Genomic DNA, 25544 nt, shown 5'->3' with positions numbered 1-25544 from the left:
ACAGACATCAAGCAGGTGAAGGGGTTGGTGGATGGAAAATCACTTATGAAGGGATATCAAGGATAGGGTTATTCTTGCTAAACTGACTGTCTGTTTAAGAACCATCTTGTCTGTACAAGATTCTTTTCGAAGGCAGGCCAAGGGCTTAGACATCAAGAATGGAGGATGAGGAATTTGACCAGGTATCAAGGGTGATCAGATATCAAAGAGAGAGGATTCTCTATCAACTAATTTAGCAACATTCTTGCCACAACTGGACTGTGAAGGCTGAAGACAAGGCCCAAGGATGAGGCCTAATTGAAAAGAGAGCCAGGAGTGCATTGGCAAAGAGGAGAGGCAGAAGGAAATGTGAGGGGCAGGCCTGGGTCCCCAGGGCTTTCCAAGCGCCCCCACCCCCAGACCCTGCCATGCCACCCTGGTCAGTAGCTGCCCTGAGCCAGGCCAGAGCCCCCTTCATCACAGAGCTGCTGAGCTGCCCTGAGCTGCCCCTGGGCCCAGTGCAGAGCTGGGGTCAGGGCTTCCCTTGGGTCTGGGGACAGGTAAGCATCCTGATGAAGACCAGGGTCCTAATGTTGGCAGCCTGGGCAGGTGCAAGAGATTGTTGGCACCCTCCACAGGGGTAGAGGAGACCACTTACAGGTCATTTCTGATTCTGACATGACCTTGAGCAGGTCTGCATGTAATGGATGGACTTGTAAGAAGTGATAGACTTACAACATTCTAGATCGCAGCAAGGTCATCAGTGAGCAGTAGTGCAATGAGCTCAAGGGGCTCCTTCACCGCTATTATGGAGTTGAGATTGACCCAACATGGACTGTCATAGAGAAGTTACTTCATATGATGGATTTGTGGACCAAAGCATGTGATCTCTCATGCCAGCAGAAGATTCAGAAGTTTCAGATAGCCCCGGTGGTTAGAGAGTCCAATGTAATACTTAAGGGAGGGATACAAGACATTCCTCAATACCCTCTACCAACATAACATTCCCCTTTTCATTTTTCCACGGGCATTGGTGATATCCTAGAGGAGATTATCCAACTGATGAAAGTGTTTCACCCCATCATCTACATTGTGTCTAATTACATGGACTCTGAGAAAGACAGTTTCCTACAGGGATTCAAGAGCCAGGTCATATGCACAGACAACAAGAATAGCTTTGCTTGTGAGAAATCCAGGTACTTCCAGCAGCTTCAGGGCAAAACCACATCCTCCTGCTGGGAGACTCCATGGGAGACCTCACTATGACTGATGGGATCCCCAGTGTGGAGGGCATTCTCAAGATTGGTTTCTTAAATGACAAGGTGGAAGAGCAGCAGAAGCACAACACAGACTCTTGTGACATTGTGCTGGAGGAGGACCAGACTCTGGATGTGGTCAACAGGCTGCTACAGCACATTCTGCCCTGTGGATACTGGAGAGAGATGGAGGTCTCCTAAGTGTGCAGGCATGGGCCAGGGCTACAGGCCATGGAGAAAAGGGAGCCTCACCTAGAAGCCACCCTGCTGGAAGCGCTGCTCCTCCCTGTAAGTACAGAGAAGAGTCCAGGGTGGTGCAGCTGCTGAGTCCATGTCCCTCCCTAATTTCCCAGCACCTTCTGTAGTATTCTCCGGAGGTATGTGGGAGGTCCTGTCAGGTGGAAGGACCAATCAGATGAACACAAGACTTACAAGGTGTTAGTATTCTAGGGACCAGGGATTCTTTTTTTCCTAATTTTTTAAACATGGGAAGCTGTTCTTCAAACAAATCTAATGGGTGAAAAAGATCAGCATTTTTTAAAAAAGAAAAAGAAAAGCAAAACAAAACTTAACTAAAAATGAAAGGACGGCCTGAAGACTCTGTCTGAAGTTTGGTCAAAGAGTGTCTTTGTCAACAATTACAACTCAATGTTAAGAAGACAATTAACTAGGTTCTTGAAAAGAAAGATCTGAATGAAAATGTAACCAAAGATGATAAAATAAGGCAAATAACATAAAAATATCTAATAGTTTTATTCCTTAATAAATTCAAATAAAAACCACAATGAGATACTAGTTCACATGTAGACGGGTTTAAATTAAGTGCTGCCTTAGATGTGGAGCAATTGAAACTCTTGTACTTTGCTGTTGGAAGTGCAAAATGATAACCACTTTGTAAAATATTTTGGAACTTTCTCAAAAAATTAAATATGTATTTACCATATGATACAGAAATCCCACATCTACATGTTTAACAATATAAATGAAACATAATGTCCACACAACAAATTATACATGAATGTTTAAAATAGCTTTCTTAGCCAAACCCAAAAACAACCCAAACGTGCATCAACTAGTGAATGGATAAATATACTGTGGTGTGTCTAGTCCATGGAATACTATACAGCAATAAAAAGAAACAAACTCGTTTGATAACAATTCTCCATGTTTTTTGTTTTTTGTTTTTTGTTTTTGTTTTTTTTTTTACTTCCAGTGGCAACTTTTTCCCCGGCTGTCTTTTAAAGGACGTTTGTATGAACAACAGTCTGGGAGAATAGAGATAGTGTCTGTATTGTGGTGCTGTTTCCTGTAACATAATGAAGATAATGTCTTCCTCCAGGGTTAAAACTAGGCAACTTTTCTAGTAGACCTGCTGACAGATTCATAAGCTCACAGGTTATAATCTTTAGTTAAGTAACTTATATCTGCATTCCTGGGCCTGGGTATCTATAGATTTCTCTGAAATCTTCTCAACACAGAATTTTTAAATTAAGTAATCCTAGGGGAGGGGATCTTTTTTCCCCTATGAAGTATATATTTTAGTTGAATAAAGTTGATTTTATAACACTGTAAAGCCAAGTATGCAGAGAGTAGTAGGTTGTTGAAAAATTAGAAGTATTTTAAGATGAATTTGGTTAACAGAGTAACTTGGGTTTCCCTCCCAACCTTCATTTGCCTCATTCTTCACAAACCACTGTTCTTAAATTACATGCTGTCCATCATGGACGCAGATACAATGGACACAAGTTGGTCACAGCAGACAAAAACAGCTTTGCCCAAACAACTTATTACATTCAAGACATTCTTCTCTGTTTATAACAAACAGAAACTTTGGCTGCATTTGACTAGTTCTGAATTTTTCCACATATTGATATTGGTTTTAAAAAAAGAATATTTTTAAAGGATAACTACAGCAATAGTAGTGCAATATAATTTGATTTCACATAGTACTCTTAGGAACTAAATTATAGTAATTCTACTTTAATTTGTGGGATACCAGAAACTTATGTGCAACTTTCCAAATTAAACCAATAGACCAAATCCTGCCACAAGATCTTGGCTTCTCTTAAGAGAGTGCAAACTCTCCAGCACATGACTCCTCTATGGAGCAGCACTTATAATGAGACATGTCAGATTCTAGCAATGGAGTACAATCAGAAGAAAATCTATACTATGACTGGATAACGTTGGTTTGCATTCCTGCCTTCGAATTTTTATAGTTCGCATAAAAAATGACAATAAGGTATCCCTGAAATGTGGATGAGTGGAGCATTGGGAAAGCTGAATGCTAGAACTGGTTCACCTAATAGCTAGCTGTCAACTTTGTGCCAATCTTTGGATTTTTCTTGACCTTATTTTTCTCATCTGTAGAAGTAGAGGGTTAGAATAAATAATACCTAAGCTTCCTCTCATGCTAAAACTCTGAGGTAAAAAATGATTATACAAGCCAACCATCATTCTTAGCATTTTACATATATGAATTAAGTCCTCAGAACCAATTTATGAAGTAGGAATTATTATTATTACCACTTTACAGTTAAACAGAAATATAAAACTTCCAACTAAGAAGTGAACCTGCCAAACATATGAACCTTTATTTGTATTACCTTGGACTCTTCCCATTTTCCTCCTGCCCATCCCTATCTCAGTCTCATCCTATTTTCTCACCCTTCCACACAATCCTAAAAGTTATCCCTTTAATCACTAAAACTTGGATGGATACACACTTGGACACAGTGACAGAAATTCAGAAAAGAGATGAAGGTTGCAGGTAGAAATTATAGGCTTACCAGCTTCTAGGTTGATCCCAAACCCTGACTGTGGATAAACTCTACCATAAGGATCAAACACATAAGAAAATAGGAGATCTAGGGCAGGAAACACCAACAATAAGTCAGTAAATAAAAGGAAAGTTTGAAGGTGGTGGTATTTCCCACTAGTATCTGTTTTCCCTCCACTCTCAGAATGAGGATTGTATTTCCCTGCCCAATGGGAGTCAGGCTCAGTCATGTGACTAACTTTGGCCAATAAATGTGGTAGAAATGAAACGGCAGAAGCTTTAGTGGCCAGTTTGTTCTTTGCCGGGCTCACTTTTCCCTCAGCCACTGTGACCTGCATGCTTCAGAGAGACTGTCCTGACTGCCTGGCTATCTGAAGAGAATGAGACAACACAATGATTATTCAACCTAACTGAGAAATCGGTCTTTGTTCTTTTTAGCACTGAGATATGAATGCATTGGGGAGAATAAGAAGGAGGGCCCAGGAAGGTAAAGACTGAACAAATGGAGAATTGTGTCACCAAATTCACATTTGAGAGCATGGGGAGCAAAGTCAAGAGTGTCAAATGCTAAAAGAGATGGAGTTAGAGAAGACAATTGAACACTCTTCTGATCTTATTGAGAGCATTTTCTGTGTAAGAGTAGGGGCTAAGTCAGACTGCAGTGGCTGGTGTCAGTGCAAACTCAGGGAAATGAGAATAGTAATACAGAGAACTTTTTAAAAAATTAAGGTACTAAGAGAGATAAGGTTACATAAGGAGATAGGGAAAGTTGGGGAACAATGGAGCAATTTGTGTACATGAGAGGTGACAGGGAATCTCATGTTTACTGGGTAAGCGTCATAAGGATCTGGGATTTTATCATGACGCAGAGTGACTTAGAGTATGATATGTAAACATTTAAAATGAAGGGGTGAGTTGTTTCCATGTGTAGTGCACAATCAATGATTTTTTTTTTATAAGCACACATATCTTTTCCGTTGAGTTATGTATATTCATGTATATCCCTGAATGTCTCTACTACATCTAGGTCATATCTTTATAATTCATAATGGGCTTACCTCTAGATACATGAGTGCACAGATACATGAGGCTATAAGATAATAAATAGGATGTCTAACTACTTGTTTTTCCTTTTTTTTATTTTTAAGAGCAGGGGAGGGGACAGAGGGAGGGAGAGAATCTTATGCAGGCCCTATGCCCAGTGCAGAACGTGACATGGACTCAATCTCACAACCCTGAGATCATGACCTGAGCTGAAATCAAGAGTCAGAGGCTTAACTGACTGAGTCACCCATGTGCCCCAATACTTGTTTTTCTTTGATATCTGAATCAAAGTGAAATCCAAGAGGATCTTAAGGCCAGTACCCAGCAAGGAGTTTGAATCCACACTCCACCACTTAGTATCTGTGTGTCACTAGTGAAGTTACTTAACCTCTTTTTATTTCTGTTTGTTTAATATCCAGTCATAACTACATAACTAAGATGCACACACACATGTTATATTTATATAATCCCATTTTAAATTTAAAGCTTATTAGCATATGCCCAGAAATTTTCCATAAGGAAGTCTATACTTCTTAAAATTATTTGTTCATTGGTAGAAGGTAAAGGACAGGGAAGGAAGCTTGCTGAAAATGCAAATCATACAGGACAAAGGCTATAATCAGTGCCGAAGTCTCCCAACCCGAAACACACTCACACTATCAGAAAAAGCATGGGGAAGGAATTGAATGGCTTGTTTTTCAAAATTCTAGAATAAAAAGCCCAGAGGGAAAATGATGAAAAATTATTCCCCTTGTAATAATTACACTAACATTTTATAAACATTATAGATTTAATCATGACAGTAATAATTCCTAAAGTTTATGACATACTTCTTCCTTTTCCTAAAAATGTTATATGACTAATTTAAAATATGCATGAATTTCAGGTAATTTTAATTTGAAGTGAACATTTCATTTTTTAAAAATGTGAAAGCAAAGGTGAGTGGAGCAGCAGCTTTTTAGATCGGTCAAATGTATATAATACTAGGGGAGTAATTAACTGGGTTTATGTAACTGTTGAGAGCAGAAACTGACTCTTAAATTATTGTTTCATTGTCCCAAGGATTATTATTAAGTCTTGACTTTAATTAGACTCCAATACTAGGAGAATATTTTTGACACTGCACAAATCATAGAACCATCACTATAGCTTTAATTGGACGGTGCTTTAGAATCCATTCTCTTTCTTGCATATAGACACTGAGGCCCAGAAAGAGTAAATGACTTAGCCAAGACTTCACAGGAAAAGATCAATTAGTACTAAATGTGAAATAAATGACCACAAATAGTTTTAATATCGCAGTATCATTATTGGTTAATTATATCATAAGTGAGGCTGAATTTATAGTCCAGCTCTAGTTTCTAAACTTAGCTTTTTCAGTTCTGCTCTTGCTTCATACAGAGAGAGCCCCTAACTCTATGACTTGATTAAGAGTCACATTAATGACAGTACCTTTTTTTTGTTCTGTGATTTTACCTCCTTTCTTCAGGCAAAGTCTCTCATGAATGTCACAGGATGCTCTGCACATCTGATGCATTGAGAAGGGTACTCTTATTTCACCCAATATGCATGAGAACTTTATTAACACATATGCATGAGGAGATAAGCAGAGCATGAATTATAGAACATAACCAAACACACAGGTAACCAACTTTACCCACTAGGGAACAAAACATAGGAGACAAACAGAAGGTGTGGAGGTTGAGGGACTGTGTGGGGAGCACCAAGCTGCCTGTAATGTCAGAAAGGTCTTCAGACAGTGGGAGGAGGTGTTTATAACTACATGCATTCTCCTGTTTAGAGTTTCTTGAAGGAAAAGTTTGATTAATAAAATAAATTCAACATATTTTCTCTCCAATAAACCTTTTCAAATTGAAATTCAAATTACAAAGAACTATTTTATTATTATTACTTTAAACATTATAAATGGTTGCCAGTACAGAAATGGGAGGTGACATAATGGCATTTGATCTATGAGTCCATCCACTGAAAAAAAAAAATCCAGATAGAAGGCATTGAAGGTATATGGATCCTTTGTTACAGTATATTTCACTCTAAATGAAACAAAGTGCTAAGGCTCATACACTGCTTGAGTGTCCCTCACAGAAGGCCAATTAGCATCAGTGCCCAGTGGCAGCCCAGCTCCAGCACAGTCTATAGGCACTCACCCATTACACACAGCAGGAAGTTGTATTGCTCTAAAACCACAAGCCACTGCTTTGATGGTTCAGGAGACCTTGGCCTTTTAAAGGTATAAACAACCTTTCTTTTCTAATCTGGGCCATTAGAGGGAAATGCTGTGAAAGCCTGTATTCTGAAATAACCAGGTTTGCTCAGAGTCATGACAGTTTTCAATCTTGCTGCCAGTAACAGAAGAATAGCGTTAAACTAAAAATAACGTAGGTGCAGAATGTGCCTTGGGCACCTACTGAGGCCTAAAAGGTTTCAGATTAATTTGAAACCAAGGGAAGGTGGATTTTCTCTCTGCTTTGGCCCTTTTGTGGGTGTTGTAATCAGGGGGAAAATTCATCTGTCTAATGAGCTCTAGGCACAGAAAGAAAAGAAACTGTGTTCAAGACTAAAACACTCATCAGGCAACCCTATGGCTTTTATTTTCTATGTTATAATCAGCACTTCTCTATTGATTCTGTGCCATTTCTTAGTAAGAGTTCTTTCCCATCTGCAAAGTATTCATTTGCAATCAAGCACTATAATTAAAATTAATTAATTAATGTGGATCAGGTTTCAATACTTTGGAAGGTGTTAATAAAATTAAAGACAGCTAATGAGAATCATATTCTGGATACCCGATGACACAGACAAATTTCTTGTAGTGAATGAAGTTTTAATTTTCAGACTCATTTTATTGTTTTTTTCGGTCAATCAATTGAATGGATAGATGATAGCTCAAATACTCAAATAAGTCTTTGAATGTTCTGAAAAGCTCTGAAACTTAAGATATTTAAATTGTCTTTCCAAAATGAGAGCAATTTGTTAACTCTCATATCACTTCTGTGAGTCCCACTTTCTAACATTTGCATCTACCAGAGCCTCAGTTTTGTGTATGCTAAAAAATGAAAGAAAAAAATGTTACCCTGTGTCCTTCTAAAAACAGAATGAAGCATACCCAAAACTGACTTTTAGACTTGGTCAGGGGAAAGATAGAGAACAAGAGTCTGCAAAAAAATATATGCTCCTTTGGTCTAAATATGACTTCTGTTCCATAATTCAAAGCAAACCCTTTTCTAGGCAGGACAATGGGAGAAAGACGTAAATTAGGGCAATGGGACTATCATGGGTGACTAAACAGCAAAAAGGTAACGCATGAGCCATTGTGGATGAATCAATGGCAAAAAGCACTCCTGTCCAGGTCCAAAGATTGATCAGGTAGAAAGATAAGTATTTGACAGCTTTACCGAGGTTGGCGATTTTAGTACTGTTTACTTCATATATTAGTTTCCTTTTAGGAGCTATTTATTTCTCTCCAAAAAAGAATTTTCAAAAGAATCCAGGACTTCAGGAGAACTAATGCATACAATTTGTTTTATCACACTAAATATACAACTTCAGGTGACTAGGAATTTTCAGAATATGTTCAAATATTCTATGATAAATTGATAATTTATGATAATTTATCAATTTATGATACAGGAAAGTATTTACCCAAAGACTTAGAAAATAAAATGGTCTAAGGGCAAAATATACAACCCTTATTTTTTTAAACCAATTCTTTTTAAACCAATTCTTTCATAAATACTAACGTAATGAATATGTCTTAATCATCTTTGTATATAATGGAGTTTAATACAGTACTGACAAAGAGGTGCTTGAGAAATACATATATGTCAAGTTAAGTAATTAAATCTGATGCTCAAAAAAATAAGAAAATAAACCTGATGATCAACATTTGTGAAATGCCTTAGCATCATACTATTGACTTAAATTTGCAATTTCATATGCAACAAGATTTTATATCTAATATCTCATTTTTTTCAATGTAATTATTTATTCTTATAAGAACCCCTGAAAATAGGAGACCTGTTTTACTATCCTACATTGTATCAGAGTTGGTCACATACAGTCATATAAGTAATAGTTTATGTTGACTCTATATTAAAAGGCATTCAACATTGGTTTGTTTTATGATTTCTTTATTTTCCTCTTAAATTTGATCAGAGAAAACACAGTCCAGTTAATAGACAATTTTTATTCCTTCTCCTTACTCCAGTTAGTTGAGAATTTACCATACAGCATAAACACACACACACACACACACACACACACACACACACACACCCTCTATAACTGTTCAGTAGTGATTCTCAAACTTTTGGTCTCAGGTCCCTCTTACCAACCTTAAGCATTCTTGAGGACCACAACAAGCTTGAGTTTATGGGTTATACCAAGCAGTATTTACAGTATTAGAAATTGGGGAAGAAACTTCTCAAAAATTATTTTCATGCACTAAATAAAATGATAAATATATTACGTACTAAGATTGACATATTTAATGAAAAATAGCTATATTTTTCAAAACAAAAAGAACTTGGTGAGAAGAATGACATTGTTTTATAGTTTTGCAAAACTCTTAATGTCTTGCCTTATAGAAGATACAAGAGTTTTCATATCTGCTTATGCATTTAATTTGTTCTGTTTTTTTTAAAGCATATGAAAAATCCAGCTTCACACAGATATGTAGCTTAAAAAGGGAGAAGTATTTTAGTGTCCTCCTTAAAAATATTTATAGAAATTCTTCTTAGATATTGTATCAAAACTTGACAAGTGGTAGTTTCTTAAATGTTCATTGCAAAGTAGATCTGAAACCCTTTTTTTTAGATTGTTTATTTATTTGATGGGGTGGGGGGGGCACAAGAAGTGGGGGCTGCAGGCAGAGGAAGAGAGAGAAGCAGCCTCCCCTCTGGGTGGAGAGCCTGCTACGGGGTTCGATCCCAGACCCTGGGATCATGACCTGAGCAGAAGGCAGACGCTTAACTGACTAGATCTGAAACCCTTTCAATCAGCTTCTATCCTCTTTTACGTTAAAATCCAATGGTCTGTCTTATGCTTTGAAGGAGTCTTTTAATTCACACATGATTTTGTAACATCATTCATTAATAATTTGGAAAATATTGGTTTGCGAATTTTCATAGATTTTGCAAATGTTGACATAGTACACTATTTAATATGTAAAAATTATGTTGGTTAATATTGCCACTGATCTCATCAGAATAGTCTTTAAATATTGGAAAGCTGTCAAACTCACAGTGGCAGATACAAATTTTCCAAAACTATAATTTTAAATTGAAAGCTCTAATTTTGTCACTGGCCAGAAATACAGTCAGCTATTTTCTTGAAGTAATGGGCACACTTCCTTCTTTTTCCCAAAAAATGTCAGCAAAATATCCAAATTAAATGTGAGGTGATGAATGCATTAATTGACTTGATGTAGGGAATCCTTTCACAATGTATACATACGTGTCAAATGATCACATACTTCAAGTATCTTATAATTTTATTTGCCAATAAAATTGAAAATAAATTCTACCTCCAAAAAGTAAACTAACATAAACATAGTTCGTAAGTCATTCTTTCAAATAAAATGGTATTCCATTCGAAAAATGGCTAGCTCAGCTTACAAGTCAGTTACTCAAGCGCTTTTCCTGGAGAAAACTACCATTCTGTCATAGCATAGGTACTTTTTGAGTACTTTCCATTTGGTGACATGGAATTACAAAGACATACACTCAAGGGTTCAGATTTTAATAAATTTACAATTCTTACTGCTTCATCAAGGGCATTCTTAAGTAAAACTGGCTTTTAATGTTCCTGTGACTACATGGTTGTGAAAAATGCAATGAGTACTAGTACAATATGGGCTGGTGCCCTGATTCATGCTTAGGTACCAGCAAGCTCATATCTCCCTTCCTCTGCATTGCTTTTATATCATCATTGCAAATGTCATCAAGTGAAAGATATTGTATTATTACAAGGATATTTTTGATCTCATCGGACCACTGAATGTGTTTCATAGACCACACTTTGAGAACCATTGGTCTACAAAACAAAGAGGTCTTTACGAAGGTAACATAATGTAGTTGAAAGAATTTGGAATCATACCAACCTGAATTTTAGGCCCAAGAGCATTTCTAACTTAGGTTATTTTTAGAATATTTCTTATATGTTCTGGACTTAGTTATTTCATCTATCAAATGAAATCACAAACATAACTGATAAAAGAGGTTGGCAAACTGCTGCTCCTAGGCCAAACCCCCCTATTGCTTTTTTTTTTCCCTTAATTTGTCTGAGAGACAATGAGTTAATCTGGATTTATGTGATGTCATAATTCTTAGTACAATGTACTTTGTGAACATAAATGCAGATTTCAGTGCTAGACAACTGAAAGAGAAAGAAGGAAAATCAGATTTTCTAACCTTTATAGCTGTGCTGTCCAAATGGTAGATACTATTCACTTCTGACTATTGAACAGCTGAAATGTGGCTTGACCAATTAAGATGTACTTTGCTAGAGAACCTTATATTTGTATTCAGCTCTGTGTTGCTGTCTATCATTTCATTTAAAATAAAAGGATCTCTTTTAGTATTTATTGTAGAACAGTGTTAGTGGTAATAAACTATCCCAGTCTTTGTTTATCTGAGGAAGTCTTTAATTTCCTTCATTTTTTTCTTCATTTTTTAAAGACATTTTTGCCAGATACAGGATTCTTTTTTTTTTTTTTTAAGATTTCATTTATTTATTTGACAGAGAGAGAGAGACAGTGAGAGAGGGAACACAAGTAGGGGAGTGGGAGAGGGAGAAGCAGGCTTTTTGCGGAGCAGGGAGCCCAATGCGGGGCTCAATCCCAGCATCCCAGGATCATGACCTGAGCTGAAGGCAGACGCTTAATGACTGAGCCACCCAGGTGCCCCCAGATACAGGATTCTTAGTTGATAGGTTTTTTCTTCTTTCAATACTTTGACTATATCATTCCTTTCCCTATTGCCCAATAAGATTTCTACTGAGAAATCCACTGATAGTCTTATAAGAGGTCACTTGCATGTGATGAATTGCTTTCTCTTCATGCTTTCAGGATTCTCTCTTTGTCTTTGACTTTAGACAGTTTAATTATAATGTCTCAGTATGGTCCTCTTTGGATTTTTTTCTTCTTGGAGTTCTTTGAGTTTCTGAGTCTATATATCCATCTCTTTCCTCAGATTTGTGAAGCTTGGGCAATTATTTCTTCAAATAAGCCCTTTGTCCCTTTCTCTCTTCCTCTGAAATTCCCATATTCTGTATATAGGTCCTTTTGATAATATCTCATAAGTTTCTTAGGTCTTTGCTTTTTCTCTTTTTTTTTCTCTTTTTCCTCCTCTGATTTGATTATTTCAAATGAACTATCTTCAAGTTCACTGATTCTTTCTTTCTTCTGCCTCTGAAACCTGATATTGTGCCCTTCTAATAAATTTTTCAATTCAGTTATTATATTTTTCACTCCAGAATTTCCTTTTGGTTCTTTTATATAGTTTCTATCTTTTGTTGATATTTTCATTTTATTCATTCATTGTTCCTTGATATATTTTTTTTAGTGTCCATTTCTGTTCTCTTTTAGCTCATTGAGTATCTTTATTTTAAATTCTTTGGCAGATATGTTTCTTTAGGGTCAGTTTCTGGAGTTTTCTTTTGTTTCTTTGATTACACCATGGTACCCTATTTATTTCTTTGTCCTGTGATCTTTTGTTGAAATTTGGGAATTAAAAAAACAAAACAAAACAAAGCATTGTTTGTGTACTGACTGTGTAGGGGAAGACCACCAATTGCTCTAGCTGAAGATTCTGGGACCTCTGAAACTTTCACTCACATCTTGCTCCCCATGCTCTCTGCCTAAGGAATGGCAATTATAATTTGCATCATACTTACCTCTCTTTTCAGTGGCTTCCAAACTGTGGTGCTGGTTCCATCAATGCTCTAAATCAGGTAAGATGGAAACCAGCCCCTTAAGCAGCCCTCAAAAGCAAGAATGTTGGATACATGGTCCATTCTTTTGTTTCTGTCCTAACGAGGGAGCCTCCAATGAGGGCTTTCCTCTGAGTTTCTATGCATTAGGCTACAAAGGGAGGGCACAGACATATAAAAAATTCTGCAAATTTTCCCACCTTTTTTCACTAGAATCTCCTCTTGGTTTTATATGGTCTGAGTGTTGTAGCTTCTCAGCTGGTCTCTAGAGTTCTTACAGAGGTATTCTTTTTCATCTGTTATCACTAATTGAGGGCCTATAATTTCTTATTCTGCCATCTTGCTTTTTTGTAATTAAAGTTTTATCATAACATAGCCATGGATTCTTTCTTTTTTTTTGTATTATCTCTGGCTTTTTTTGTACTGCAACTTCATAGATGGAAGTTGTGACAAAGACTATTTGTCTACAAAGCCTAAATATCTGGTCCCTCATAAAAGAAGTTTGCAATGTATGAAAAATGAGGTAGACTTCCCATCTTTTCCAAGTAAAAACTGAAGTTTTTACCATTCATCACAAGCCCTTAGAGTCTAGTTTATGTTACATTTATGACCATCTCTCTTATTGTCCTCCATTTGACTCTGTTCACCTCAATCACACAGATATTCTTACTCCTCAAACACTCCAGGTACACTTCTACTTCATGCCCTTGGCACAGGCTATTCCACTGTCTAGAATGCCCTACCAAAAAATACCCATGTGGCTAGCTCCAATGCCCTCAGATTTTTACTCAAAAGTCATCTTCTCAGTGACTAGCTATCTAATCTAAAATTTCAACTCCAACTCAATTTCATGTCCTCCCCTTACTTATTTTTTCCCTGAACATAATTTATTCACTATCTTCCCACCTGCCTTTAAAAAAATCTCTCTGTCCCTATAAAATATAATCAATATATTTATGTTTTATTTACTATAGTATCCCTAACACCTAAAACAGTGTGTTTAGGTGCTACCAAAAATATTGGATTAAAATGAATAAATGAGAGTATTTGTGTTATTAAAAGTGCTGAAAAATTGAGTTACTTATTCCTATATCCTATATTCTTGAATTCACTATGCCTTAATTATAAAGAGGTTCTGGTATGCATTGGAACAATTAAAAACCCAGGAAAAATACATACTCAATTTTAAGCTCTAGTTGGTTTTGAACTAAAAGTATCCTACTCACAATTCCCAAAATTCCAAATCATGTCATCATAGCCCTAAAAAAATGGAGTAAATTCACTTGCTTCTCTCTTTTCATTCATCCAAAAAAGAAGAGTTTAATACAAAAGGGTAAAATAAAAATTAAGCAAGGGTTGTGATTTAATTATATTATATATTTTGGATATTACACCTATTTGGTATTCTGCACTTCTTAATGCCATCTTTGGCATCTAAAATGGTCAGATTTGTTAGGATTTCTGAGAGAGTTTCAACAAAGAGATGTGCATTCAATCCTTTTTTCTCAAAAAATCACAGTGTTCACAGCTGAGCTCCAACTACACATCCTGAAATCCATTTACCTCAGCCCTCAGAGGGCCAACTATGTTGTGTGTGTCTTCTCTTACGATCCAGCCATTAAACTTCAATCGGTTTTTCTTTCATTTTAATTATATGTCACAGGTTTAATTTCTCTTTAATTTTTTATGCATGTTGGATTCTGTAGGAATAGACCCATTTATAAGTTGTATCTATCCTCCCTTTTTATGAAGAGAACATATTTTTATACTAGAGAAGAAGTATTCAAAATTGCACTTGGCATTTGTAACACAGCAAAAGGTAGCTGTAGTACTGTTTTATTGTACAACAATCATGTACACTCCAGCTGTCAAGTCGTCTGATCAATTCCTCAATAGGAAAAAGGGGCTCTGTTAAATCCTGCCCACATGCTGATGTATATCCGCCTAATAACTGTGTTTTCCCCTCTTTATGAATTTCATTTACAATTTTTCTGTGACTTTCAAGGAATGTCTTGAAAGAAAGACGTGACTGGAATTCTTAAGTAATAACATTTTCTTTTGGGTGTGTGAAGAAAACACAATATGTTTTAATTTATCCTAAAGCAAAGTGATGAAACCTATCTGCTGTTCTTGGGGTAGTTTTCCAACTTAGTCCACAAAGGCCTTATCATTCTTTGAATTCTTGCAATAAAGATGTTAGAGATTGACCTTAAGACATCAACAGAGCATAGTGGGCAAGCACATCTAAAGGCAGAATCTTTGGGAACTATTATTAAAGAAATCCTCATTAAACAAAAAGCAGAAACATGGAGCTCAAGTAACTTGCTCAAGGTTTCCCAGAATTTTCTGTGTGTGTGTGTGTGTTTCCAGATCTAGCACTAGGAACCAGATCTTGAGAATTAAAATTCAAGTCCAGTTCCTTGAATTTTATACACATACACACCTGTGTGTACACACCTACACACACACACATTATAAATAATGGCCTTGTCACTGGAATGAGAGGTGGACTGAAAATATTGTTACTTCTGCTATTGCTATTTTATTTTATTTTAACTATTATTACTGTTATCATTATTAAGGGATAAACGTTCAAGAAAAGAAAAAGAATCATTGTATCTCTAAAGATTGAGAGCAAAGACTTAGTCTTATTCACTTTTGCATACAAAGGGCCTGTTATTATCTAATACATGGTAGATTGTGAATAAATGCAAATGAATGGTAGATCTTTAGCCATTAAAACTTTTGACTTAGATGAACTGGCTTATTTAGTTGACATAATTGGAATTCAATAGAGAAGTTTTGCTTTATTCCTCATCATAGATCTGTATTCAGTGAAATAAGTAACACCTTAATATATTGGGAGATTTTATTGATTTATCACCAAACAAAATCAGGACATTTTCCAAGGATTTTGTAGTTTCTAACCTTTGGAACCCAACTAAGGTGTTGTCTTGCCTCAGATTATATATGGTTTTGTAATTAATATAGTTACATGTTTATTTTTACTGCTACCCATTAAATTAAGCTCAGTAAGAGAGCAAAGCAATCTTTCTTTTAATTTCTTTTTTCTTCTTAAAGGAAACACTGATATTTATGTATGGGCCAAAGCCATACAAACGTAAACTGTCAATAAAGAAATCCATGTCAATGCAAGAGATTATATTAGGTAGTGATAAATAAACAAAGGGAATATATCAAATATGTTATTTGGACCCTCCTTTCAAAGAATTTTTCAGACTAACCACATTTTTAAAAACTAGTATGACTTAGTTTCACTTGGCTAAAAAAGTTATAGATTATGAATCTGACCAAGCAGTGAGGCTGATTCCACTAAATCTGTCTTGTCATTTTTAATTTAGATACCTAGGTTTAAATATAATCTTTTTTCGAGATTGCTATACTGGTTTCTAGTGTTATTTGTAAAATTGCCATTTTTAATTCCTAGAACTTCTGCAGCTCCATTATTTAAACATAAAAATTTCTCTAGATAACTAATTGCTAATAACAAGAACCTTAAATTTTGACACTAATTTTCATAGTACAAGTTGTATTTTATTAATATCTAGCTGGGCTATAGATTTTTTTTAAAAAAATTTATTTATTTATTTGAGAGAGAGAGAGAGAGAGAGGGAGAACACAGAGAGAGAGCATGTGAGAGGGAGAAGCAGACTCCCCGCTGAGCAAAAAACCCAATGTGGGACTCCATCCTAGGAGCCTAGGATCATGACCTGAGCCAAGGGCAGACACTCAACTGACTGAACCACCCAGAAACCCTGGGATATAAGATTTTTAAGTAATGTTCTCTAAGATACCCTCAGGTTAGGAACTATGAAATCATCCTATAAGTTATTTACTCTTGTATGACTTCCAAATCTTTGTCATTATTACATGCTCATTTATAGAATTTAACACTGTGTGAAACATGTTTCCTCATGTAAAAGTAGTCATAAGGTAGATTGGGTTATAGCAGATGGAATTCCACTGAGATGGTCTCATACTTGGGTTTTGATTTAAAATAAGCTCAGTAACTAAAATCCAAAATTATCCATATAAAAAGAATCAATAGCTTTCAAACATGTAATTTTATGGATTCTGCAGCATCACTTAGCACTGGAAATTATTTTTCTAATACTTGTTCATACTAATATGGTATTTTGTTTTATTTTTTTTAAGATTTTATTTATTTATTTGATAGAGATAGAGACAGTCAGCGAGAGAGGGAACACAAGCAGGGGGAGTGGGAGAGGAAGAAGCAGGCTCATAGCGGAAGATCCTGATGTGGGGCTCAATCCCACAATGCTGGGATCACACCCTGAGCCAAAGGCAAATGCTTAACTGCTGTGCCACCCAGGCACCCCGTTATTTTAAAAACTTTAAATATTATGCCAATTGTAAAGTTTATATGGTCACACAAGTTGATCCTAGAATGATAAGTAGAAATGTCTCCAACATAATCTCAAATCACTGAGGAGAGTCATGTATAGTTAAAATATCATGGATTTGTTAAAGAAATTTCTTAGCCTAATAGATTTTACTTTTTTAATTTCTCAAATAGAATTGGGTTATGCTAACAGAAAATTTATTTTGTGAGCAGTAGAATAGTACTGATGATGGCTTGGAAAGTGGGAAAATTAGTTTAGATCTCCTCACAGTTGATTGATTCAAATTAATTTTACAATATTTGTAGATGTTTACATTCCTTAGAGAAGGGCAGTTTAATTTAAAGAAACCCTGATGGTATATAATAGACTGTTAAGAATTCATAGATAATAAAGATACGACTTTGCACCTCCCTTTTGGAAAGAGTAAACTGAAGACAAGTGACCATCTGAAGTCTAGTTATGATTAAGCTCATATATAAGGATTTTTACTCCAACTGCTTAGCATGTTATGGTTGAGTCCATCTCTGCCAACATTAAAGCCTCATAATAAGCCTTCTTCAGATTTATTTAGAGTCTGTTTTCTGTAAAAACTATGAACAATAAATGAACAGAAAAGATAAATACAAACTAGAGCAGCAACAGCAGCAACAACAGCAGCAACAAAGCATTGCTATTATTCCCCTTGATGGAAAATGGACATGTCCAGAGATGGGAGAAAGGCACAAAGAATCTACTCAAAGAGCTATCTTTGGCATCTCAGTTCAGAAATATGTTTTGGATGTTGTCATACCTGTGACGTAGGTTAGGAGAGAGTGAAAATAAAAAGCAGCTGAGAAAATGAGATGTGCAAATGTAAGATTAATGATTAACATTGGTATAATGACCCATTAAAGAACACTATAAAAGTGAGAAAATACTATATATGTGCATTCTACATTTTGCATTTGCCTCGGCATTTTAAAATTTAAAGTTCATTTAAAATTAAGTAAATATACAAATTTTGAGGCTGGTCTTGAGCCAGCATTTTTTCATATCTGCTGGTTAACATATGGGTAAAATGCAAGTAAAAATTATTTCTAGTGCAAATTGAATCTACTTCAGCAATCAGTGACTGCTTTTGCCAAAAAAAACCCACAAGTGTTCATGTTAGTATTCCACAAGCACCTTTCTGTGTCCTAGCTGGTATTTCCTTATTTATCATCTTCATTTAGAACCAAACCTCGTCTTACAGGGTAATATCAAAACTTGAATGACTCTTTCTGCTTTCTCAAATATTCGGAAGGCAAGGTGTTGACACAATTAATTAAAAGCTGATTGACTATAACTAATAACTGTCCTATGGCTCTTTTCAATTAATATCTTAAATCTTTCATCAATTTTTTAGAGCAAAATATTTTTAAAAACAGTAAAAAAAAACAAATTTGATTTTGTACCCTTCTGGTGTTCAAAATGTGATAAATGAAAAAAGTAGTAAAACTCAGAGCATGGGCAGTGAAACGACAGAAAGAAAGAACATTCTAGAACCTGGATCGTGCATGTGTGGACATAAAAGCCTAGTTTGGTCTGTGGTGTATGCAACCCACACTAAAATAAATTAGAGCTACCATTCATCCTTTTCATGGAAAGTGTTACATAAACAAGAAAAGCATGTCCTCTGGCAAAGAGAGAGAAAGGAAAAAAAAAAGCTAATAAAGATTGATTTTTTTTCTTTATATCAAGTAGTCCTAACAAGTAATGCTTTGATGCTTTAAGAACAACCTCATTAAATGTCATATGTTTTTACTTTCCCTTGAAAGCATTTACATTTAAGGATTAATGATGCTTGGAATATAAATTTAGGTTTTTCCCCACAATTTAACATTTTTACTGAAAGAAATGGCACAAAAAAGTCCTCATTAAATAAAACTATTTTCTGTTTTTATTCAAATTGTTCTAATATTTCATTTCTTCTTAAATTAATCATTTAGTTTATGATATTCACTAGTACAGATGAAATACATGAGTATAAATGAGTATTGCCTCATTTTTACTATTTATCAAGTGAATTTTGTAAGCCTTTGCAAATGCTCCTGAAGTGATTATTACCAAATTAGTTTAGGCATTTATAGTTAACTTTGAGATATTTGAGATTTAAATTTAAAAATAGATTTTGGAAGCTGATACATAACTAAAAGCATGATGAAACACACAGGAATTCAAAAAGTGAGGGAAAGAAATAAAAGTAGGGGAAGAAAGAGAAATACTGAATTTATTTTCCTGAAGATTCTATTAGGAAAACAAAATAGTTATGTCGCAGAGATTAGTCGTAATTTAAAAGAGGAGCACAAAGAAAAGACAATGCTTCCACCAAAGAAATGAATTGTTAAAGATAGAAATTCAGATTCTAGGCACTTGGATGGCTCAGTTGGTTAAGTATCTGCCTTTGGTTCCGGTAGTGATCCCGGGGTCCTAGGCTCTGCTTGGCAGACAGCCTACTGTTCCCTCTCCTTCTCTCCCCCTCCCTTTCCTGCCACTCCCCCTGCTCTCTCTCGCTCTGTCAAATAAATAAATTAAAAAGAAAAATTCAGATTCCAAGGACTTCTCAACTTGGCTTAGGCTAGCTGTATAGGGATCCGACCCTAGTTAGATCTACATGCTTGAAACAGAATGAGATGTTGCTGGAGGGGAGATGGGAAGAAGGATGGAGCAGCTGGGTGATGGACATTATGGAGGGCACTTGGTGGAATGAGCACTAAGTGTTATATGCAATTTATGAAGCACTAAATTTTACCTCTGAAACTAATAATACACTATATGTTAATTAAATTTAATTTAAATAAAAAATAAAATAAAAACAAAAACAAAACAAAATGAGACTTGAATAAAAATTCTCATTGGTTTGTTTAACTGTAGGTAGACTATCAGGTCTGTCTGTGGAAACACCAAATGAGTAGTGAATCAAATCAAATGAGCATTTCAGTTGCTAACAATTTTTTGTTTTCCTTACTAAGCCAAGGTAAGCTCTTAACTCTCAAGACTTCCATAAATATGCTTGTCCATTCTAAGACATATTTCCTGTTTTGTGCATAGCCACGTTGTTTTAATTCCTGGCTACCCATCACCAGCCTATCCCAATCCCCCACTACCCTCCCCTCTTAAGCCCTCAGTTTGTTTCTCAGAGTCCATAGTCCCTCATGCTTCATTCCCTCTTCTGAATATGCCCCCTTTTTTTATCCCTTTCTTCTCCTACCAATCTTCCTAGTTCTTATGTTTCATAGATGAGAGAAACCATATGGTAATTGTGTTTCTCTGCTTGACTTATTTCACTTAGCATTATCTCCTCCAGTGCCGTCCATGTTGCAGCAAATGATGAGAAATCATTCTTTTTGATGGCTGAGTAATATTCCATTGTGTATAGGGACCACTTCTTCTTGATCCAGTCATCTGTTGAAGGGAATCTCAGCATCTTCCATGATTTACCTATTGTGGACAATGCTTCTATGAACATTGGGGTGTATATGGCCCTTCTCTTCCCTACATCTATATCTTTGGGGTAAATACCCAGTAGTCCAATGCCTGGATCATAGGGTAGCTCTATTTTTAACTTTTTAAGGGACCTCCACACTGTTTTCCACACTGGCTGTACCAACATGCATTCCCACCAAAAATGTAGGAGGGATCCCCTTTCTCCACATCCTCTCCAACAATTGCTGTACCTTGCCTTGTCAATTTTTGCCATTCTAACTGGTGTAAGGTGGTATCTCACTGTGGTTTTGATTTGAATTTCCCTGATGGCTAATGATTTAACATTTTCTCATGTGTCTGTTAGCCATTTGTATGTCTTCACTGGAAAAGTGTCTGTTCATATCTTCTGCCCATTTAACGATTTGTTTATTTGTTTATTTGTTTCTCGTGTATTGAGTTTAAGAAGTTCTTTGTAGATCTTGGATACCAGTCTTTTATCTGTAGTGTCATTTGCAAATATATTCTCCCATTCCATGGGCTGCCTCTTAGTTTTTTTGACTGTTTCCTTGCCTGTGCAGAAGATGAAGTCCCACAAGCTCATTTTTTCTTTTGTTTTTCATGCCTTTGGAGATGTGTCATGAAAAAGATTGCTGTGGCCGATGTCGTAGAGGTTGCTGCCTATGCTCTCCTCTAGGATTTTGATAGATTCCTGTCTCACATCAAGGTCTTTCATCCAATTGGAGTTTATCTTTGTGTATGGTTTGAGAGAGTGGTCAAGTTTCATTCTTTTGCATGTAGCTGTCCAATTTTCCCAGCACCATTTATGGAACAGACTGTCTTTTTTCCACCAGATGTTTTTTCCTGATTTATCAAAGATTAGATGCCCAAAGAGCCGGGGGTCCATTTCTGGATTCTCTATTCTGTTCCATTGGTCTATGTGTCTGTTTTTGTGCCAGTACCATGCTGTCTTTGTGATCACAGCTTTGTAGTACAGCTTGAAATCCAGCACTGTGATGCCCCCAGCTTTGTTTTTCCTTTTCAACACTTCCTTGGAGATTCGTGGCCCTTTCGGGTTCCACACAAATTTAAGGGCTGTTTGTTCCAGTTCTTTGAAAAATGTCATCGGTATTTTGATCGGGGTAGCATTGAAAGTGTAGATTGCTCTGGGTAGCGTGGACATTTTAACTATGCTAATTCTTCTGATCCATGAGGATGGAATATTTTTTCATCTTTTATGTCTTCTTCAATGTCTTTCAAGAGTGATTTGTAGTTTCTGGAATATAGATCCTTTACGTCTCTGGTTAAGTTAATTCCAAGATAACGTATGATTTTGGTGCTAATGTACATGGAATGGATTCCCTAATTTCTTTTTCTTCAGTCTCATTGTTCGTGTATAGAAATGCAACTTATTTCTGAGCACCGAATTTGTATCCTGCCACATTACTTAATTGCTCTATAAATTCTAGTAGTTTGGGGGTGGAGTCTTTTGGGTTTTCCACATAGAGTATCATGTCATCTGCAAGAGAGACAGTTTGACTTCTTCTTTGCAGATATGGATACCTTTTATCCCTTTTTGTTGTCTGATTGCTGTTGCAAGAACTTCTAGTCCTATGTTGAATAATAATGGTGAGTGTGGGCATCCTTGTCATGTTCCTGGTCTTAAAGGAAAGGCTTCCAGCTTTTCCCCATTGAGAATGATATTTGCTGAAGACTTTTTATAGATGGTTTTTATGAGATTGAGGAATGTACCCTCTATCCGTACACTCTGAAGGGTTTTAATCAGGAAAGGATGCTGTATTTTGTCAAATGCTTTTTCTGCATCAATTGAGAGAATCATATGATTTTTGGCTTTTTTCTTGCTGATAAAATCTATGACACTGATAGATTTGTGAATGTTCAACCTCACTTGCATCTCAGGTTTGAATCCCACTTGGTTATGATCCTTTTATAATACTTTTAATGTACTGTTGGATCCCATTAGCAAGGATTTTGATGAGAATTTTGGCATCCATATTCATCAGGGAAACCGGTCTGTAATTCTCCTTTTTCATGGGGTCTTTGCCTGGTTTGGGGATTAATGTAATATTGGCCTCATAGAATGAGCTTGTTAGCTTTCCTTCTGTTTCTATTTTTTGAAATAGCTTTAGGAGAATAGGTATTATTTCTTCTTTGAATGTTTGGTAGAATTCCCTAGGGAATCCATCAGGCCCTTGTGTTTTGTTTTTGGAAGGTTTTTAATCACTGCTTCAATCTCTTTATAATTAATTGGTCTGTTTAAAAAATCAATTTCTTCCTGTTTCAGTCTTGGTAGTTTATAGGTTTCCAGGAAGGCATCCATCTCTTCCAGATTGCTTATTTATTGGCATAAAGCTGTTGATAAAAATTTCTTATGATTCTTCCTATTTCATTGCTGTTGGTTTGCGACCTCTGCCATTTTATTCATAATTTTATTAATTTGGGTCCTCTCTCTATTCTTTTCAATAAGTCTGGCCAGTGGCTTATCGATCTTATTTATTCTTTCAAAGAACCAGCTTCTAGTTCTGTTGATCTGCTCTACTGTGCTCCTGTTTTCTCATTCATTGATCTCTGCTCTCATCTGGATCAACTGCTTTCTCGCGCATGGGTTAGGCCTGTTCTTCTGTTTCTGTTCCAGTTTCTTGAGGTGAGAATATAAAAACTGCATTTTAGATTTTTCTATTCTTTTGAGTGAGGCTTGCAAGGTTATGTGTTTTCCCCTTAGGACTGCCTTTGCAGTGTCCCCTAGGTTTTGGACCATTTTGTTTTCATTCTCATTGGTCTCCATAAATTGTTTAAACTGATTTTTAATTTCCTGGTTTACCCAATCATTCTTGAGCAGGATGGTTCTTAGTTTCCAAGTGTTTGAGTTTCTTCCAAATTTTTCCTTGTGCTTGAGTTCCAATTTAAAAGCATTGTGGTCTAAGAATATGCATGGAATAATTTCAGTCTTTTGGTATCATTTGAGACCTGTTTTGTAACCCAGAGCATGGTCTATTCTTGAGAATGTTCCATGGGCATTAGAATAGAATGAGTATTCTTTGCTTCTGGGGTGTAGTGTTCTATATATATCTATGAGGTCAAACTCGTCCGGTATGGCATTCAAAGCTCTTGTTTCTTTGTTGATTTTCTGCTTAGGTAATCTATCTATTGCTANGCCAGGGTGTTCTGTCTAATTCTGATAGTGGGGTGTTGAGGTTCCATACTATTTTTGAATTTTTAGCTATATGTCTCTGTATTCTGGTTTAGAGTTGGCTTGTGTATCTTGCTGCTCCCCTGTGGGGGCATATATATTTATAATTGTCATATACACTTGTTGGATACTTCCTTTAAGAATAATATAGTGCCCTTCTGTGTCTCTAACTATAGTCTTTAGTTTAAAATCCAATCTGTCTGATATGAGAATTGCTACCCCAGCTTTCTTTTGAGGTCCATTGGCATGAAAGATGGTATTCCTTCCCTTTACTTTCAGTCTGGATGTATCTTTAGGTCATGATGAGTCTCTTGTAGACAGCAAATGAATGGGTCATGTCCTTTATCCAATCTGCAACCTTGTGGTGTTTTATGGGAGCATTCAGGACATTTACATTGAGAGTGATTATAGAGAGTTATGATTTTATTGACGCCATGTTGCCTGTAAAGTCTTTGTTTCTTTAGATTGTGACTTTCTGTTCTGTATCACTCTTGGGGCCTTTTTACTTTTATAGAACCCCCTTCATATCTCCTTTGCGGCCTGTTTCGTGGTTACAAAATTGGTCAGTGACGGGCGATCTTGGAAGGTCTTTATCTCTCCATCAATTCTGAATGACAGCCTTGCTGGATAAAGGATCCTTGGCTGCATGTTTTTTCTGAAAGAGCTTTAAAAATGCCCCCGCAACCCTTCTCTCATTCCAGGTCTGTGTAGACAGGTCTGACGTAATTCTGATACCTTTGCCTTGGTACATGAGAAATTTCTTTGCCCTGGCTGCTTTCAATACTGTATCCTTGGATCTAATATTTGTGAATTGCACTATGACGTGACGTGGCGTAGGTGTGTCATGGTTGAGCTTGGGAGGGGTCCTCTCTGCCTCTTGGACATGAATGTTTGTTTCCCTTGCTAGATTAGGGAAGTTTTCAGCTGCAATTTGTTCAAATATCTCTTCTAGACCTCTCTCTTTCTCCACCCCCTTGGGGATGCCGATGATTCTGACATTGGAATGTTTCATTGAGTCAGTAATCTCCTGTAACCTACATTCTTGAGATTGAATTTTTTTGATCCAAGTTTCTGTCTTAGCTTTCTCTTCGACTATTCCATCCTCCAATTCACTGATACGTTCTTTCTGCCTCATTCACCCTGGCCATCAGAGCATCTAGTTTTGACTGCATTTGATTCATAGCATTTTTAATTTCTGCCAGATCCCCTCTCATTTCTGCCCTTAGAGATTCTATATTCTTGTTAATATTTCCATTAATATTTTTTGAAGCCTACACATTATCTTGACCGTTGTTTCTCTGAACTCCATTTCTGACAATTTGGTTATATCCATATCCATCTGTTCTGTGACAGAGGCCACAGACTCATTAACTTTTCTTTGCTCAGGGGAATTTCTCCTTCTCGTCATTCTGATGAGGAGAGGTTGTGGGCTTGCCCAGAGCCCAAATTATTGACCAGGATCCAGGCAGTGTGCTCTTGTTTTATAGGGACCTTAGGGA

The 25544-nt window shown here is 36.3% G+C and overlaps 1 pseudogene; it reads left to right on the top strand.

Annotated features, from left to right (window-relative positions):
* Window positions 1–407: 407 nt before the first annotated feature.
* Window positions 408–1436, top strand: LOC100470041 (annotated as a pseudogene).
* Window positions 1437–25544: the final 24108 nt, after the last annotated feature.

Source organism: Ailuropoda melanoleuca, chromosome 15, assembly GCF_002007445.2.
Source record: "Ailuropoda melanoleuca isolate Jingjing chromosome 15, ASM200744v2, whole genome shotgun sequence".
Lineage (NCBI taxonomy): Eukaryota > Metazoa > Chordata > Mammalia > Carnivora > Ursidae > Ailuropoda > Ailuropoda melanoleuca.
This window is presented reverse-complemented; position numbering and strand designations above follow the sequence as displayed.